We start from the raw sequence: 17,303 nt of genomic DNA on the forward strand, positions 1-17,303 counted from the left end.
GACTAAGGTGGCTGCACCAGATCAGTTAGGCAACTATTTCAATAATCTTGGCAGGAGATGAGGATGGTTTGGACTCAGAGCAGTGGTAGAGAAGATGGAGAGGGATGCAGGCATTCTCCATAGCTGTCATGTTTCTTCAGTGTCACATGGACCTCTATAGGCTATCCATATAACTGATGCAATGAATTAATTGACAAATGCCAGCTGATACGAAATCTACAGGTTTAACTATAGGTTTAATGGATCCCATTTTGTAGTTTTTTTTTTGATTGATATATTTTAAAATTAATTAATTTTTATTGCATTTCAGTAACTTTATTGAAAAGTATATCCCTTAGTACCAAAACATAATGGGAGTTGGTTAGGTTATCTATGGCAACTCAAAATTAACACTGATGTATTAAAAATATTGAAATTTATCAGTATTTTGGGAAAACTGTGAAGTTATCCATAAAACATGGTTTACAAAAGTATAAGACACACTGTGGTTCTTTGGTTTATTTTCCAATGGGTATATACACATAACATGATGTCAAAATTGGGTACAGCCGTTCCTGGATGGATTCAGGCTACCCATTGCCCTGAGTAACTCTCTGCAACACTTTAACCCGGTAGATTTCCAAACACTACACCTCAGCAACCTTGTAATTATGAAGTTGCCTACTTACATTTCTTAATACTTCCTTTTGGCACAGTAGGGGCAATTTATGTAAGTATATTCTCTTCCTTTTAAGCAAAATTCTAAGTTAGAACCAACAAGTTTTATAAAAACAGCTCTCAGTAAAAACTTATGGAGTGTTAAATCAAAAAGTTTTCAGAGTGATGCTAATTTGAGTTACTAGTACAGTAAAAACTAATTTTCTTGATGGGACTAGACTGCGGCAGTAAATTTTGTATAAAACTTTTAAAATCATAGATACAAAATCACCTGTTTTCTAGAAAAATATTAAAGATAACTTAACATGCCAAAATTAACAGGTTGATAGTTTTGCTTTATGTAAATGCCCTCAAATTTAAATGTGATTTCTAAGTAGTAGTAAGGTCCACATCTTTGGGTTTTATATTACTTGCATCATAGGTGCCAAGAAACAATTCACACTACCTAGAATTATTATTCCTTAAAAAGTGCTAATCTAGTTGTGATGTTTTGAGGCTTCACAGCTTAAATACATTATATTATGGAATCCACAGCTCAGGATTATAGAGAAAGGCTTCAGAGTTTTTATTTTCGTAACCATCCAATTAAAGGACCATTTCAGGAATTGTTGGAAGGTGGGTTATTCTGTAGTATCTATGTCTCAGTTGCCATGTACTACGCCCAGAAACAATCCACTTCAACTTCAGAATATTTGGTTTGACACACTTGTTCGATGAATGTTCAGTTAAACACTTGGATACAAGCTCTTGCCAGAAAGTCAAATTTCTGCCACTGATCTTGGAAAGTTTCTGAAGATGTTCTACTCCTTCTGTTAACTTGATACACTTCTGTGCTTGGATCTCCAATGCAATGATAGACAATGTCAACACAGATGGCTTTGCTTTAGAAAATATGATCCTGCAGTACCATGCCTTAATTTGGGCTTCTAGTCTTTCAAAATTAAGGCTACTCTCTTTTCATGTGGCACATTCTCTTGAAGGCGTGAATGATAGAGTTGTAGAAACAAAAAGGCAATAGTAGCTTTGACTTTCCAACACACCATCTCCAATACAATCTTCTCCATTCTCATCAGGTCTGAAACCGTGAACCTCTACACACTTATTCAGATTAAGTCAGTTGCCAGTGGGACATTGCTTTCCTCTTCTGTTGATTTTACAGCCAAATAGAAGCATCTTAGTCCAACACACCCAATGTGCTTGGGCTGTACCTTCATTTTAGATAGGAATCTGTCCGGTAAATTCACAGCTTGAGAAAATGTCTCTGTGTCAAAGCCAAAGAACTGAGTTAGGCTAAGAAGATCTTTTACTTCAAAGTCCCTCAGTCTTGCAGTCATTCTAAGGCCATTATCATGTGCAGATTCAGTGAGTCTCAAGCTGCAGACTTTTGGCTGACATCTCAACTGCTATTCCAACAGGGCATTCAGCCGGTGTAGCAGTTTCTGAGAGTCAGTTGTTGTCAGTACCTCTATCATCTTGATTGTGACTGCAGTTCCTCAGTGGTAACAACCCTCCCTGGGCCTGCTCTCACCTCACCCCACGATATTAGATTCGAGAGGCCTATGAAGCAGTGAGAGGACTCGCAGGAAAGAGGGGAAAGGCCCGGGGAGGGGGAGCCATCTTGGGTGCAGTTCTCTGCAGCACCATCAAGACGACAGTAAATTTATTTATTTTTAATTGAAGGATAATTGCTTACAGTATTGTGTTGGTTTCTGCTAAACATCAACATGAATCAATCATAGGTATACCTATGTCCCCTCCCTCTTGAACATCCCATCCACTTCCCTTCCTAACCCACCCCTCTAGATTGTTACAGAACCCCTGTTTGAGTTCCCTGAGTCATATAGCAAATTCCCGCTGGTTATTTATTTTACATATAGTAATGTATGTTTCCATATTAATCTCTCCATACATTCCACCCTCTCATTCCTCCTCCCATCCCCCTCCCACCCGTGTCCATAAGTCTGTTCTCTATGTCTATGTCTCCATTGCTGCCCTGCAAGTAGTTTCATCAGTACTGACTTTCTAGAGTCTATATATATGTGTTAGTATAAGATGTTTATTTTTCTCTTTCTGACTTACTTCACTCTGTATAATAGGCTGTAGGTTCATCCACCTCATTAGAACTGACTCAAATGCATTCCTTTTTATGGATGAGTAATATTTCATTGTATATATGTACCACAGCTTCTTTATCCATTCATCGGTCATGGACATCTAGGTTGTTTCCATGTCCTCAGTTCAGTCCAGTCTCTCAGTCATGTCTGACTCTTTGCAACCCCTTGGACTGCAGCACACCAGGCCTCCCTGTTCATCACCAACTCCCAGAGTTTACCCAAACTCATGTCCATTGAGTGGGTGATGCCATCCAGCTATCTCATCCTCTGTCATCCCCTTCTCTTCCCACCTTCAATCTTTCCCAGCATCAGGATCTTTTCCAATGAGTCAGTTCTTCCCATCAGGTGGCCAAAGTATTGTAGCTTCAGCTCTAGCATCAGTCCTTCCAATGAACAGCCAGGACTGATCTCCTCTGGGATGAACTGGTTGGATCTCCTTGCAGTCCAAGGGACTCTCAAGAGTCTTCTCCAACACCACAGTTCAAAACCATCAATTCTTCAGCACTCACCCTTCTTTATAGTCCAACTCTCACATCCACACATGACTACTGGAAAAACGATAACTTTGACTAGATGGACCTTTGTTGGCAAAGTAATGTCTCTGTTTTTTAATACGCTGTTTAGGTTGGTCATAACTTTTCTTCTGAGGAGTAAGCGTCTTTTAATTTCATGGCTGCAGTTACCATCTGCAGTGAGTTTGGAGCCCCCCAAAATAAAGTCAGCTACTGTTTCTACTGTTTCCCCATCTATGTGCCATGAAGTGATGAGACCAGATGTCATGATCTTAGTTTTCTGAATGTTGAGCTTTAAGCCAACTTTTTCACTCTCCTCTTTCACTTCATCAAGAGGCTTTTTAGTTCTTCACTTTCTGCCATAAGGGTGGTGTCATCTGCATATCTGAGATTCTTGATATTTCTCCCAGCAGTCTTGATTCCAGCTTGTGCTTCCTCCAGTCCAGCATTTCTCATGATGTACTCTGCATATAAGTTAAATAAGCAGGGTGACAATATATATGTCCTAGCTATTGTAAATAGTGCTGCAATGAACGTTGGGGTACAGGTGGCTTTTTCAATTTTGTTTTCCTCAGGGTATATGCCTAGGAGTAGGATTGCTGGTTTTATTCCTGGTTTTTAAAGGAATCTCCATACTGACTTCCACTAGTGGCTATATCAATTTACATTCCCACCAATAGTGCAAGAGGGTTCCCTTTTCTCTATACCCTCTCCAGAATTTATTGCTCTTGGATTTTTTGATGATGGCCATTCTGATTGGTGTGAGGTGGTATCTCATTGTAGTTTTGATTTGCATTTCTCTAATAATGAGTGATGTTGAGAATCTTTTCATGTGTTGACTAGATCTTTTGCCCACTTTTGATTGGGTTGTTTGTTTTTCTGGTATTGGTTTTTATGAGTTGCTTGTATATTTTTAAAGTTAATCCTTTGTCAGTTGTTACATTTGCTATTATTTTCTTCCATTTGGAGGGTTGTCTTTTCACCTTGTTTATAATTTCCTTTGCTATGTGAAAGCTTTTATGTTTAATTAGGTCTACTTGTTTATTTTTGTTTTTATTTCCATTACTCTAGGAGATGGGTCATAGAGGATCTTGCTGGGATGTATGTCATCGAGTTTCTGCCTATGTTTTCCTCTAAGAGTTTTACACTTTCTGGTCTTACATTTAGGTCTGTAATTCACTTTGAGTTTCTTTGTTGTATTGTGTTAGGAATTGTTCTAATTTCATTCTTTTGTAACTGTCCAGTTTTCCCACCAGTACCTTCTGAAGAGACCGCCTTTGTCCCATTGCATATTCTTGCCTCGTTTGTCAAAACTAAGGTACCCTTAGGTGTGTGGGTTTATCTCTGGGTTTTCTATCTTGTTCCATTGGTCTATATTTCTGTTTTTGTGCCAGTACCATACTGTCTTGATGACTGTAGCTTTCAAAGATCTCCATCTATGTTTGTATGTATATTTGGATGGATAGGAGAATGGAACCAACTATTGGTTCTTGGGAGGGCTATTCGGGGATAATAGTGCTTGAGTGGGAGATGGTTAACTTTTAAAATGTATACATTTTCCCCACTTTCCCCCTCATTTTCCCCTTTAGAGTGAGTGTATGCTACTTTAATCATTTTCAAAGAGGAATTTTGAATAAAATATCTTCAAGTATCATATCCTTCAGAAAAATATCTTGGTAATATCCTTGAGCTAATCCATGGCAGAAATCACCACTTCTGCTATGGGCCCACACTGTACACAGTTCTATTGTAGTATGTATTATTTTGAATCAGGGATTATTGTTTTATTGCTGACACCTTCATTAATCCACAGTTTCCTCAGGTGTGGACCATGCCTTATTTATCCTCGAATACCATTTGCCTACAACATGACTAGCAAATAGACAGGATGAATAAATGTAATAAATGTTCAGTGAATGCTCATTAGATGTGTAAATGGAAAATTAGAGCTAATGGCAGAGTGATTCAGGAACTCCACTAGGATGAGAAATAGGGCTCAAATGAAGAGACCAGGTATAAACAAGGAAAGTTAAGAGTCTAGTGGCTTTCATTCTTCTAGCAGTTAGAGCTATGGTCGAGGATAGAGGCAACATTCCAAAAGAGGTACTTGATCATGCCTTTGGCATATGGGATGGAATGAAAGGGAGTTAACAAAAAATTAAGCATAAAGTCATCACATGGAAATAGTTAATTTCCCCAAATTATGAAGGCCCTAGCTCTGAATTCACGGTATAAAAATTTCTACGCCAGTCATATATAATTTGGGCTTCCCTGGGGGCTCGGCAGTTAAGAACCCACCTGCCAATGCAGGAGACATGGGTTTGATCCCTGGGTTGGGAAGATCCCTGGAGAAGGAAATGGTCACCCATTCCAGTATTCTTGCCTGCGAAATCCCATGGACAGGGGAACCTGGTGGGCTATAGACCATGGAGTCACAAAAAGTCGGACATGACTTGGCAACTAAACAACAACAGCAGCGTATTTATTAAAATATGAAACCCAAACTTTAAAACTTTCCAATATAAGAAACTCCAGGATAACTTTACTAGTAAATTCTATCAGGGAATAAATAATAGTGGATCTATAGAAGACTTATTCAGAATGCAGAAAGCAGGGCTTCCTGGTGGTCCTGTGGCTAAGACTCCATGCTCCCCACACAGGGGGTCCAGGTTTAATCACTGGTCTGGGAACAAAATCTCACATGTCACAACTAAGAGTTTGCATGCTACAGCTAAAATCCCCTGCACCTCAATGAAGATTGAAGATCCTGCATAATGCAATTAAGGCTCAGTGCAGCCAAATAGATAGATAAATATATATTTTTAAAATGTAGAAGAGGGAACAGTTCTCCACTAATTGTTTTAAGAGCTTTATTGAGATATAATTCACATACTATACACTTCAACCTTATAAAGTATGTAATTCAATATTTTTTTAGTGTATTCATGGAGTTGTCATAATCAGTTTTACCATTTTTTCATTGCCCCTGCAAAAAAACCTATACCCAGTAGTAGTCATTCCTCATTTCTCCCTAATCCATCCCCCTCCAGGCCTCAGTCAGTCAGTCAGTCAGTCAGTTCAGTCGTTCAGTCATTTCCAACTCTTTGCGACCCCATGAATTGCAGCATGCCAGGCTTCCCTATCCATCACCAACTCCTGGAGTTTACTCAAACTCATGTCCATGAAGTTGGTGATGCCATCCAGTCATCTCATCCTCTGTCGTCCCCTTCTCTCCCTGTCCCCAATCCCTCCTAGCATCAGGATCTTTTCCAATGAGTCAACTCTTTACATGAGGTGGCCAAAGTATTGGAGTTTCAACTTCAGCATCAGTCCTTCCAATGAACACCCAGGACTGATTTCCTTTAGGATGGACTGGTTGGATCTCCTTGCAGTCCAAGGGACTCTTCAAGAGTCAGGCAATCATTAATCTGCTCTTGTTCTCTATAGATTTGCCTATAAGGAACATTTTATATAAATGTCATCATACAATATGTGACCTTTTGTACTTGGCTTCTTTCACTTAGCATAATGTGTTCAAGATTTAATCATGTTATAGTAGGTATTACACTTCATTAAGTTTTATTACCAAATAATATTCTTCTGTATGGATATACTGAATTTTACTTATTCATTCATCAGTTGATAGAAATATGAGTTATTTCCACTATTTGCCTACTATGGATAATGCTGCTATGGATATTCTCATACAAGCGCTTAATGGATGTATGCTTTTATTTCTCTTAAGTATACACACTGGTGGGAATAGAATTTCTGGGTCATATGCCAACTCTGAGTTTAATCTTTTGAGGAACTGCCAGATAACTTCCAAAACAACTGTACTATTTTACATTCTCATTAGCAGGGTATGAGATTTCAGTTTCTCCATGTCATAACGAACCCTTGTTGTTATGTCTCTTTTTATTCTAGCCATTCTAGTAGGTGTGAAGTAGTATCTAATTTTGATTTTTAATTTCCTTAATAGCTAATAATAATGAGCATTTTTGCTGTGCTTGTTCGCCCTTTCATTTTACGAGGCCAACATTGCCCTGCTACCAAAAGCAGAAAAAGAAACTACAGGATGAGAAAATTACAGATCACTATCCTGCATAGGCATGAACACAATATCCCTCCCCAAGAAAGTACTATGAGATCAAGTAAGTAACCCTTATAAGTAGAATGCAATTGAAAATCAATAAATGCAATTTATCATATGACTAAAGAAGAAAAATAATGCAATCATATTAATTGATACAAAAATAATCTAACAAAATTCCACATTTATTCATTATTTATTTATTTTTGGCCACTTAGCGTGTAGGATCTTAGTTCCCTGACCAGGAATCGAACTCATACCCCATGCAGTGGAAGCACAGAGTCCTAACCACTGGACTGACAGGAAAGTCCCTCCATACTTACTACATGTATATACCTCAGCAAACCAGGAATAGAAGGGAAATTCCTCAACTGATAAAAGGTGTCTATAAAATATCCACAGCTAACTTCTTGTTTAATACTGAAAGATGAATGGTTTCCCTCTTAGATCAGAAACAAAGTGCAGATATCCTCTGTAATTATATCTTTTTTGATATTGCACTAGAGGTCCTTACCAGTGTAGTACAGCAAGAAAAAGAGTTAAAAGGAATACTTATGGGAAAAAAAAATATATAACTGTTTCTATTCATAGACGCATAGAAGACATGACTGTCTATGTAGAAAATCCTAAATAATCTACAAAAGTGCTGTTAGAACTGACAAGTGCATTTAACAAGGTTGCAGAATGCAAAACTAAGATACAAAAATCAGTTGCATGTTTCTGTGCTTGCAAAGAACAAGTAGAAATTGAGTTTAATATATATCATTTATAATAGCACCAGAAGAAATAAAATGTATACATCTAACAAAATATATGCATATTATGCATGTTGGTAACTATACAATTTTGTTAAAAGAAATTTTAAAATGACCAAAATAAATTAAGAGACTTAATATGTTCTTGTATATCTTATATGTTCTTACTGAATTTTTATTGCTAAGATGTCAATTCTTACCAAAGTGATTTTGTATAGAAATTGACAAGGTGATTTTAAAATTTATGTGTTAGGGCAAAGAACTGAATAACCAAAAGAATTTTTGGGAAAAAAATGAGCAAAATCTATGGAGTCACTGCTCAGTAATTAATGGAATATTTTATTGGAGAAAGGATAGGCATATCAATTGAACAGAATAGAGTTGAGAAATACGCGCACACTTATATGGTCAAATGATTTTCAACTAAGATGCAAAGACCATCCAGTTTAGAAATGATAGTCTTTTCAATGTTTGATGCTAAAACAATTGAACATAAATATTTAAGAAATAGGAAGAGAAAGAATAAATTTTCACCTATACCTGTACAATATGAAAATTAGTTCAAAATGTGTCCTATACCTACATGTAAAAAAGTTAAACTCTAAAATTTCTAGAAAAAATATAGAGGAAAATACTTTTGTCCTTTGGTTAGAGAAAGATTCCTTAGATATATCACTAAAAACCTGATCCATACACACACAAAGACAGTATTAAGAAAAAAACAAAATGTGCTTTCTGGTGGGAATGTAAAATGAGAAAGCAGTTTCTTATAATATACATACTTAACCATATGGCCCAACAATCTCACTCCTAGGTATACTCAAGTGAAGTAAACACTTCTGTTCACACAAAAAATATGCATGGATATTTATAGCAGCTTTATTGGTAAAAGCCGCAAACTGGAAAGAATCCAGTGTTTATCAACTGGTGAAGGGTTAAGCCAACCTTGGTACATCGATGTAAAGGAAGATTGCTAGTAGGAATGACCTGCAGATATGTGCAACACTATACTGTATAATTCTAGCTTCATTTATGCAATGTTTTCAAAATGGCAAAACTATAAAAACAAGAAACAGAACTCTGATTGCCAAGCATTGATCAGGGAGAGAAGGGCTGCTTATTACAAGTTGATATAAGGGAATTTTCAGGGTGATGGAAATTTTCTGTTATGAGTATGGTTGTAGTTAGAGATTTTTTTCTTCGGTACAACTCACAGAGCATCATGTTAAAAAGATCAATTTAAACTGTGCAAATCAAACCTTAATATTTTACTGTATGTAAATTATATCCAAATAAAGGAAAAGAAAAAGTTATTAGCCTTGTTTATGGTGGTGGTGAACAGTTGGACACGACTGAGTGACTCAGCACTGCACTGCGTGGTGGTGGTAGTCAGGGTGGTTAGGATATATAGTGGGGTGATAGCTTACATTTGTATTCCAGCTATGCAACTTAACTAATTTTTCCCCTTTCTGGACTCAAGTTTCTCCATTTTTTCCAATGAAAAAATTGAATTGATAATAACTAGAATAAAATATCTTCTAGTCTTGGCATTCTACGATGCCTGAAGAGTCGATTTCTCTGTGTGCGTTAGTCGCTTAGTTGTGTCTACTCTTTGTGACCCCCATAGACCGAGCCTGCCAAGCTCCTCTCTCCATGGGATTTCCCAGGAAAGAATACTGGAGTGGGTTGCCATTTCCTTCTCCAGGGGATCTTCCCAACCCAGGGATCGAACTTGAGTCTCCTGCTTTCCAGGCAGATTCCTTACCATCTGAGCCACAAGGGAAGCCCTTGATTTCTCTAGTTGCTTTGTATTCCTTCAGTCTTTGAGACCAGTCATTTTGGTTGAGGTTGGGGCTGGGCTCACGTTCAGAGTCATTACCGTACATTACAGGTAGGTATGTGTTGTGGATGTCTAGCGCTGCAGTTAATATGGCCACCACCCTTTATCCTGCATATGCTTACCTTACCAAGCTGTTTATGCCTGAGCTGTGAACAGCTACCATCAATAGTTACCCAGAGCCTCGGGATAAACAAAACAAAGCAAAACATCTGTTGTGCACCCTGCTTGGCATCCTGTTTTCTGTCTCTCTTGATGGAGTAGTTCAATATAGTTTAGTAAGACTAATTCCTATTCCTAAGGCCCTCTTCCTTGTGAGAACTCATGCATTCCTCACAATTACCCTACCTGAAATCTAGGTCAGGATGGGTATAATTATCCTCATTTTGTAAATTATTTTAAAAAGCAATAATGACAATGTAACACAGGCTAAGGTGTAGGCCTTTTAATTCACTAATCTCACATCATGCAACTGATAAAGGGAGAACTTAGATGTGAACTCTGTTCTATCTGATGGAAAACCAGTGAAAAGAATGTGTTTTACTTGTTTCTAGTCTGAAATATGGGAACCTGTTTACTTCTCATAAACTTATGTATTGATTCCTGCATTTGCTCATTTATCAACTAATTCTCTCTGACCTTACTCATGAGGTAGGAATTCACATAAGATATAGATTTTGGAGTTATCACTAAAAAATAAAGCCATGGGAATAGCTGAGTTTCTTCAAGGATTGTGGATAGAATTAGAAGTGTAATTACACAGACACTTGAGAAGTTTTATCATGTAAGGACCCCACAAAAAAAGAAGGCTCTGTAGGAGAAATTTAGAAAAAGCTCTCAGAAAGAAAGAAGAAAATAGGATATTTAGATGCTACAGAAACTAAGGGAAGAGAGGCTTAATGGAAGGGGACACCTGTTCTGTTGGATGTGGCTCCAAGATTAAGGGAGATAAGTATTATGATATTTTATAAATCCAGCAGCAAGGAAGCCTTTGATCACTTGCAGGAGTGCCAGTGGAGTGGTGGTGATAATCCTCAGTACGTGCTGTGAGAGAATCCAGGAAATAGATTCCATGAGAACAAGCGTCTCTAAGAGCTGGTTTCCTTCTCCATGAAACACAGGTCAGCAGCCCCACTCCATTTCAGAAGTAGGTGAAATGTAAAGAACATTAATATAAAGCAGAATGTGATGAAGTCATAATCTTGGCATAGAAGAGAGAGAAAAGCCATATTCTGCTCTTGCTAATTCTACTGCTTTCATCTTAAATGTCCTGTTGAACTCATCATTGCTTACTATACAACTGTTTAAAATTATAAGTTTCATGCATTTGGGAAGGCTAAAATCAGAATTGAGATTATTCTCAAAGGTCGTACGCAGCTCATCAGCTGCTTACAGCCTCATTCTGTGTTCCCCCAGGTGTGCGTCTAGACTCTGCTTGTACACGTCTGGAGATGGGCAGTTCACTGCTTCTTCAGACAACATACTGGCTGCTCTATGGCATAGGCTTGTCTCTGAACTCAGGTCCAGCTGCTAGAAGCTCAAAAATCAATACTCAAGAGGCAAATATTAATAGAAATGGAAAATATTGCTTTTAATCAGAAAGCCAGAAAATCTAGGGAGAAGGCAGACTCAGTGTATCCAAAAACCAACTGCCAAAAGTCTGCTCCGCCATGAAAGGTTTTAAAGAGAAAGAAGAAAGCAATCTCAGTTAATTATCGAGATAGGGAATCAGAACTGTCGCCAACACCTCATCTCGCTCTGCATGCACGCTCATCATCTTCTTGTGATCCTTCTTTAGATGCTATCTCAGTCCCATGGTTTGTTCTTGAGATTACTGAAGGGAAAGCTAGGGAGGAGGTCTGGTCACTGTTAATTACTTTTTCTTCAATTTTACTTCTTGGATCTGTAAAAGAACCAACAGGTTAGGCAAGATATTGAGTGATCAAAAGATCTGGAAGGTGTGCTTGGGCCAGAGATGAGTAGAGGATGAGGGTACCTGGCTTAAGTTTAGTTACAATATAGCTCTGCTAAAGTGACGAGAGAAAGGGGGCCTCCTGCAGAGAATTCTTTCCTGCCAGAAGCTGCTTACAAATCCCGACTGTTAGAACATCATTCCATCTCTGTGAGATTAGGAACAAAGGTCCATCTTCTGTAACTTCTTCATGCTAACACAAGGGGCCATATTCTGAGCATGAGAGCCATTGACAGGGTCTGTCACATCTCTCTGCTGAGGGTTGTAGGTGCCTGCTTACATATACAGGCAGAGCAAGCTACAGTTATTTAGTTGCCACAAAGGTGCAGATTATTGTCAGCAATAATGTTAATCCCATTTTCTTGCGGCCAATTCTTGGAATTGTGCCAGCTGTGGACTCAGTGCTACTGTGAAAATGGAGGCGCTTATGTCATAGCTACAGTCTGGTCCTCATGCAGTTAGCTTTTTCACTCTGGTGGCAGCTGTCGTGTTGGTGAAACAACTCAGGAATGTGCATCAGATACTGAATCTGTGACTCTAATCATTAGCTGCTTGAGCCTGCTCTTTTGTGATTTAGGGAGGCCTGGGAGAGTTCAGTTTTTCTATAAACAAGAGGCAGAGGATGTGGAGAAACCTTGGAACTTGGGGGTTGGGGAGGCTGCAGAGTTCTGCTCTAGTCAGGCTCTGAGGTCAGACAGAACTACGTTTGCATGCTGCTCTACCAGGGATATCTTGCACAAGTTTCTTAAGTTCTCTAAACCTCAGTTTTCCTATCTGTAAAATGGAGATTATAATGTTGATACTTAACTCTCAGACTTCTTAAGAAACTCAAGTGTATTTACACTTGGAAAGCAAACAGCACAGCCTCTGGCACAAAAATATGTTAAAGAAATGATAGATTTTATTCCATTGTTTTCTTTTTGACAACTTTGACTTATGGGATATTTCTTAATCATTTAGGCCTAAAATGTTTTCATTTAGTTTCTGAGCATCGGCTCTAATTTTTGCTCTTGGGTCTGAGCAGCAGCAGGGTTTAATCTACTTTCTCACAAGTCCTTCATCATTAAATATTTTCTCTTTTGTGTTAAACATCCTGATTTATTCAAATTTTCCTCAAAAGCTATGTGTTTTAAAGCCCCTCTCCATCTTTGTTGCTGTTTTTCTCAGTTTACTCCAAAGTGTTCCTATTCATTCAGAGTGGAGATAGTGGCATTTGACCCGAGACTTGAAAGATTATTAATAGTAAAAGGCATAATTTAGATGTGTGGTTGGGAGTAGGGGGAGCAGGTGGGAAAGGGGCATTGCTGGTTGAGGAACCAGCAAGCAAAGTACCAGGTAGAAAGTTCTGGGGTATGTTCAGAGATGCTGAAGAATTAAGGTGCAGTGAAGTTCTGGAATGAGAAGTATTTGAAATTAAGCTTGAGGATATAGGTTAGGGGTCAGGTCAGGGAGAGGCTAAATGCCATTCTAAGGAATTAATTCTATTCAATTGATGACAGAGATCCTTCAGTGTTTCTGTGGTAAGTGTGGTCACACAGTCATTTTGGCTCATTACTTTGAAAGTGTTTTGAGATGCAGCACAAGTGATACTGAGAGTTTATAGTGATAGACACGTATATTTAAAAACAAAGAGATCTTGAATAAAAAACCTAGCTTCAACCTCGAGGAACCAGAAAAAAAGAACAAATTAAGACCAAAGTTAGCAAAAAGAAAAAATAAAGCAAGGGCTTCCTCGTGGTTCCATGGTTAAGAATCCGTTTGACAATGCAGGAGACGTGGATTCAATCCCTGGTCCAGGAAGATCTCACATGCCACAGAGCAACTCAGCCTGTGCACCCCAACTGCTGAGCCTAGGCTCTGGAGCCCGGGAGCCACAATTGTTGGAGCTGGAGTGCTCTAGAGCTCATGCTCCACAACAAGAGGAAGCCAAGGCAAACAGAAGCCCTCACACCACAATTAGAGAGTAGCCCCCACTCGTCATAACTAGAGAAAAGCCTGCATAGCAAGGAAGGCCCAGCACAGCCAAAAATGAATAAATAAAAATTAAAAATATGAAAAAAAGAAAAAAAATGTAGACATACAGGATAAAAGTCAGCAAACTAAGAATTCTTTTATTTTTTAAAGAAACAAAAATGGACAAACCTTTACCTAGATTAAGAGAAAAAGAGAGAAGACTCAAGTAAGTAAAATCAAGAATTAAAGAAGAGACATTATAATGGATGGCTCATAAATAAAAAGGATCATAAGAGACTATAAGCCAACAGGCTGGATAACCTGGAAGAAGTGAATAAATTCCTAGAAACATTCAATGTATCAAATTCAATCAAGAAGAAATAGAAAGCCCAAACAGACCAATAACAGTGCAATTTTATCAGTAATCTAAAACATTCCAACAACAACAAAAATAATCCAGGACAAAATGGCTTCATGGGTGAATTCTACCAAACATTCGAAGAGAATAATATCAATCCTTCTTAAGTTCCTTTTAAGAAACTTAAGAAGAGGGACTACTTCCAAACTAATTGTATGAGACCATCATCACCCTTATACCAAAACCAGACAATGACATTTAAAGGAAAAAATATCCTTAATGAGCATAGGCAGAGAATAAAACGGCAGTTGCCAGGGTCTGTTGGTAAGGGGAAATGGAGAGACATTGGCCCAAGTATACAAAGTTCATCTATGCAAGGTAAGTTCTGGAGCTCTGACGCACAACACTGTGCCCACAGTTAATAATACTATACTGTGCACTTGACACTTGATGACAGGACTGGTCTAAAATGTTCTACCACACACAGACAGTGGCAATTATGACACATGAGGGAGAGGTTATTTAGGTTGATTGTGTTGATTACTTCACAAGGTGTCTGGTTATCAAATCATTAAGTTTGTACACCTTATATATACATGACCTTGAATTGTCCCTTATACCTCAATAAAGACTGTGTTTGCACAAAAAGAAGTAACTTCAAAGTTTCAAGGAGAGATTGATGAGGAACTTAACATTACACACACACACACACACACACACACACACTCTCACACACACACCTCTCATGTCTGTGTGTATTTATATGTTTAGCCGCTAAGTCATCTCTGACTCTTTTGCAACTGCATGGACTGTAGCCCACCAGGCTTCTTTGTCCATGGGAATTTTCAGGTAAGAATACTGGAGTGGGTTGACATTTCCTTCTCCAGGAGGTCTTCCTGATCCAGGGATTGAACCTGTGTCTCCTGCATTGCAGGTGGTTTCTTTACTGCTAAGCCACTGGGGCTTCTTCCCAAGTATGTATATATGTATATGTGTGTATATATATGTCCATATATGTGTATATATACTATCATACAAATAATGTGAAATCCGTGTGCTATGTTGCTGAATAGAGTTTTTATTTTTTACTTCTACTCTCCAGGTGTACTCATGTGGCAAAACAATTAAACACAAACATACAAATAAAAAATAAACTCTTCCCCCCAAAAGCAAACAAAAGCCTAACAGCTTTCAATCTAGAGATCTCTGAGCTAGTTTTTAAAATAATCAACTTTCTATTCAAAAGGAAAATCTGATGCTTTTTCATGTTACAGTAAAATTTGTTATTAAAGAAATATTTAAAACTTTATGAAAAATGTAGTATATTAAACTTGTGTAAAATAAGTCATGTTTTAGTTGATGGCTAATAATGACTATCAGCTTCCCAGTTGACTCAGACGGTAAAGTATCTGCTTGCAATGCAGGAGACCTGGGTTCGATCCCTGGGTCAGGAAGATCCCCTGGAGAAGGGAATGGCAACCCACTCCAGTATTCTTGCCTGGAGAGTCCCATGGATAGAGGAGCCTTGTAGGCTACAGTCCATTGGATCACAAAGAGTCTGACACAACTGAGCGACTAACACTTAGGCAAGTTACCTCACTTTGACTTCCCTCATGGCTCAGACGGTAAAGTGTCTGCCTACAATGTGGGAGACCCGGGTTCTATCCCTGGGTCAGGAAGATCCCCTGGAGAAGGGAATGGCTACCCACTCCAGTACTCTTGCCTTGAAAATCCCATGGATGGAGGAGCCTGGTAAGCTACAATCCATAGGGTTGCAAAGAGTCAGACACGACTGAGCAACTTCACTCACTTAATGACTAACAAGTAAAAGATGATAAAAATTAAGATTCTGAATAAATTTGCAGGGAATTTGACAAGGAGATCAATGAAAAATTTTCTCCACACATAAAAACAGATTAATAAAGCATTTTTTAATTTAAAAAACTTTATTGGAGGGTAGTTGATTTACAATGAGTTAGTTTCTACTCTACAGCAAAGTGAATCAGTTATACATATATCCACCCTTTTTTGGATTCTTTTCGCATATAGGCCATCACAGAGTATTCAGTAGAGTTCCCTACAAAGTAGGTTCTCATTAGTTACCTATTTTATACATGTTAGTATATAGGCCATCACAGAGGACTGAGTAGATTCTCATCAGTTGTCCATTTTATACATATTAGTATATAGACCATCACAGAGTATTGAGTAGAGTTCCCTATACAGTATTTTCTCATAAATTATCCATTTTATACACAGTAGTGTAAGTATATCTGTCAATTCCAATATCCTAATGCTTCCCACCCCACCTTCCTACCTTGGACCATATGTTTGTTCTCTGTGACTCTATTTCTGTTTTGCACATAATTTTATTTGTACCATTTTCCTAGATTCCACATATAAGCATTATTATACAGTGTTTGTTTTTCTCTTTCTGACTTACTTCACTCCGTATGACAGTCTCTAGATCCATCCACATCTCTGCAAATGGCACCTTTTCATTCTGTTTTGTGATTAATATTCCGTTGTATATATGCACCACGTCTTCTTTATCCATTCCTCTATTGATGGACATTTTGGTTGCTTCTATGTCTTGGTTATTGTAAATAGTGCTGTAGTGAACATTGGGGTGCATGTATCCTTTCAAATTATGGTTTTCTCTGGATATATACCGAGGAGAGAGATTGCTGGATCATACGGTAGCTCTATTTTAGTTTTTTAAGGAATCTCCATACTGTTCTCCATAGTGGCTACACCAGTTTACATTCCCACCAACAATGTGAGAGGTTTTCCTTTCTTCCACTCCCTCTCCAGCATTTATTGTTTGTAGATGTTTTAATGATGGCCCTTCTGATCCACGTGAGGTGATACTTCTTTATAGTTTTGATTTGTATTTCTCCAATAATTAGTGATGCTGAGTATCCTTTCATATGTTTTTTAAAGCATCCGTAGGTCTTTTTGAAGAAATGTTTGTTTAGATTTTTCACTCATTTTTTATTGAATTCTTAAAATATTGAGCTGTACAAGCTGTTTGCATAGTTTGGAGATTAAT

General features: G+C 38.1%; 1 pseudogene; it reads right to left on the reverse strand.

The window, feature by feature from the left end:
- Window positions 1–1,242: 1,242 nt before the first annotated feature.
- LOC136158379 (cyclin-G1 pseudogene) lies at window positions 1,243–2,129 on the reverse strand (annotated as a pseudogene).
- Window positions 2,130–17,303: the final 15,174 nt, after the last annotated feature.

Source organism: Muntiacus reevesi, chromosome 1 (assembly GCF_963930625.1).
Source record: "Muntiacus reevesi chromosome 1, mMunRee1.1, whole genome shotgun sequence".
NCBI lineage: Eukaryota > Metazoa > Chordata > Mammalia > Artiodactyla > Cervidae > Muntiacus > Muntiacus reevesi.